This window comes from Octopus bimaculoides, chromosome 8 (genome assembly GCF_001194135.2).
Source record: "Octopus bimaculoides isolate UCB-OBI-ISO-001 chromosome 8, ASM119413v2, whole genome shotgun sequence".
Classification (NCBI taxonomy): Eukaryota; Metazoa; Mollusca; class Cephalopoda; order Octopoda; family Octopodidae; genus Octopus; species Octopus bimaculoides.
In genome coordinates this window covers 87,991,325-87,995,008 of record NC_068988.1, presented here as the reverse complement: position 1 = coordinate 87,995,008, position 3,684 = coordinate 87,991,325, and the positions used below count along the sequence as shown (strand labels likewise).

The window sequence follows — 3,684 nt, the reverse complement described above, 5'->3', positions numbered from 1 at the left end:
AGATAGATAGATAGATAGATAGATAGATAGATAGATAGATAGATAGATAGATAGATAGATAGATAGATATACATACATATATTTTATATATCTGTATATTTATATGCGTGTATATATGTATGTGTGTTCTCTTCTATCTTTAGTTTGTAATCTATCTGTAAAAAATGGAGCTGGATTCTAACAAATCTACAATGCTCCATCGATAAAATGTAGGTAAAACCAATTTCACATTTTAAACTTGAGAAAAGTCTTGCATATTTTTACTGTTCTGCTTATAGATTGTATTTGCAACGTGTGAGTTAAATCAGCTTATACTGATTACCAATTTGGCATTTATTTGCAAAACTAAAAGCTCCTATTATTATTGGTATAAATGTGAATTTATAATCTGGATATGGAAAATGGAGGTTTTGAAGCATTTGCCTGTGGTAATCCTCTTTCTCTTTGATTTTCGAAGCAATATTCACTTCAGCAGGATAGCTGATGTGCATGATTTTTCTTGTCTGTCCCCAAAACAATATCCGTCCTAAGTGTATATGTATGTATGTAAGTATGTATATATATGTATGTATGTGTGTATGTATGTATGTATGTATGTATGTATATATGTTTGTATGTAAGTATGTATGTATGTATATGTGTATGTCCCTTCTATTTTTTAATTATTATAAATCTTCCCCTAAGGAGGGAGTCGGTTTCCAACAAAGATATAAGGTTCCATCTTTGGGATGTAAACACAGACAAATTCACATTTGGAACTTGAGAAAAGTCTTGCACATTTTTACCCTTCCACTCACAGATTGGACTTGTTATGTACGAATCAGCCGGTCGATTTCTCTTTCTGAAAATCCTAGTTTATTCAGCTTTCCCATTAAGTATTTACTAACAAAACCTAGCGATCCAATTATTATTGGTATGAATAAGAATTTATGGTCTGGGTATATAGAAGCTGGAGGATTCGAAGCAGTTGTCCAAAGCTATCCTCTTTTTCTTTGATTTTCAAAGAGATGTTTATATCTGCAGGGCAGCTAACCTCTATGACGATACATATATCTGCACTCTGTCCCAAACGACAATATCCGGCCTGTTATGTTTACATTTGAGAGAAGTTTTGATGGGAATATTCCACCAGTATTCCTTGGGTTCGTGTTTATGTATGTATTCCATAACAGAGGGATTTTCTAAGTTTATTTCAGGACAGTCATTTTTGCGGATGCCATTGTAAATTGTTTTAGCAACATCGTGCCGCATAGGGAGGTAGTACCGTGACGACATTTTGGGACAGCTGCTAATCGCATGCGTGATGCCTTCCACAGAAACTTGACATAGCCTACACATGCGGTTGCACCTTGGGATTACAAGAGCGTCACTGTCTCTCTTGTTCACCATGTAATCTCCTGTTCATGGATTACAAACGCATAGCCTTCAAAGTGTGATGTGATGTTGCGGTCTTGTGTCTAAGAGAGTCTGCGCTTCGTGTCAGTTCTACTGTCTTCTTGAAACTTCCGGGCAACATACCCATGCATGATCTTTTTTTTTTTTTTGTATGCCCAGCTGTTTTGGAGCTGTGTATGAGATCATTAAGAAGAGAGTGATTCTTGAGGAGTTTACTGCCAACTCGTACAATGTTGCTCACTTCACTTTTCAGCATTGTATTAATATATCTATTTTTGCTGCTGTTGTTTAGCAGGTGCTGCCTGAGTGATACCATACGGCATTCGAAGGCTGTCTGCACTGATCTCAGGACTCTACCACCTTCATTTCTTCTTAGGTAGAGTCTGTCTGTCTGTTTGTATGTATGTATGTCTGTCTGCATGTATGTATATATGTATGTATGTATGTATGTGTATATATATATATATATATATATATATATATGTATGGATGCATGTATCCATGAATGTATGTATGTATGTAGGTATGTATGTATGTATGCAAGTATCTATGCATGTATGGATATATATGTATATATTTAAGTATTATGTATGCATGTATGTATGTCCTCTTTCTCTTTTTAATTTGGGAGTTGTCTGCGTACACGGCGGGTTTGTATGTATTTTGTTGCTCCAATAATAATAGGTACGAAGCTGAAAGTTTGCATGTACGTAGGTTTGTATGCATGTATATATGCATATCATTGTTCTGTTTTATTTCAAGATTTCTTTCCAATAGAGAAAGAACCGGTTCCTAACCTACAGTCCACCTCCTTCATTGGAATTTCAACATCAACAACAGGGTAATTTTGTTTGTATACATGTATGTATATGTGCAGATTTGTATGTTTTGCTTTATCTATGTATTCTCATACATATAGCTGCATATCTAGACATGCTCATATATATTTAAATGATAAACTTCTGGAAAGTTTTACAGATTTTTACCGTCCCAGTGATGGGTTGGAACTGTAGTCTTCGAAATAGCTTTCTCCTTTCTGATTTTCAGAAGCCTAATTTCTCAAGATTTGTATTTAGGCAGTGTGCTTCATATCTCAGAGCCCCAATAATTACATGTATAAACCTGAACTTGTAATCTGGATAGTGTAATTTCGGATTTGTTAATAGTTCAGCATAGGTGTTCTTTTTTTCACTGTTCTTCAGCTTTACGTCAGCATCCGCTGGGCAGCTAATTTCCACAACTGTGCACAGTTTCTCTTCTCAATCCCAAATCATTATATCGGGTCTATTGTTCTTATATTTTATTAAGGTCTTCACTGGAACATTCCATCTGTACTACTTTTTATTATAAGCGGCTATGTATGTATGTATGCATACATGTATATATATTTATGTATGTATCTGTATGCAACCCCTTATACATACATCTGCAGCTTCATACCTATGCATACAATTGGCTCTCTCTCTCTCTCTCTCCCTCTCTTTATCTTTCTCTCCTTCTCACTCTCTCGCACATACGCGCGCGCGCACACATGCACATACACGTACACGCTCACAGACGTGTGCGCAAAAATGCATAGTCATATAAAACACACACACACACACACACAAACATGCATACACTATTATACACACTACTACATTCAACCATATGCAACCATACGTATCAACAATCTGCCATACACAATCTCACATGACAAGATAATCAGAGTATTTGCCATTTAGAACAGATAAGAGGTTGCAGGAGAGCTAGAATCTTTGAAGGAATTCAATACACGAACAAATCAATGTTAACGAATTCAAAAATTGGACCCGATATAAAGCTGGTTGTTACAATTTTCTGCCCATTTCTATAGACATATTTCTGTCATTTGTATACATGGATAGATGTGTGTGTGTGCGTGAATGCATGCGTGTGTTGTGCTTAGAGTATTTGTAATATGTATGTAATTGTGTATGCATCATAGATGGATATCTTTATGCGAGTATACATGTGTGTGCACGCGCATACACGCATACACATACAAAAGCATAAACACACACACACCGACATATACACATACACATATTATATAGCTATATTTATGTACGTACTTTTGTATATATGCATATATGTATTTCGCTTGGCAACCAATGTTGGTGTGTTTACGTCCCCCTAACTTGAAGGTTCGGAAAAGAGATTGATAGAATAAGTCCTGGGGTCGATTTCCTCGACTAAAGGCGGTGCTCCAGCATGACCACAATCAGATTACTGAAACAAGTAAAAGAATAAAAGTATAGAATATATATA

The 3,684-nt window shown here is 35.7% G+C and overlaps 1 protein-coding gene across 1 annotated transcript in view; it reads left to right on the top strand.

Annotated features, from left to right (window-relative positions):
- Positions 1-3,684, top strand: part of LOC106880431 (tetraspanin-18) — a 535,121-nt gene that overhangs the window by 119,849 nt on the left and 411,588 nt on the right. The gene's annotated exons all lie outside the window — the stretch shown is intronic.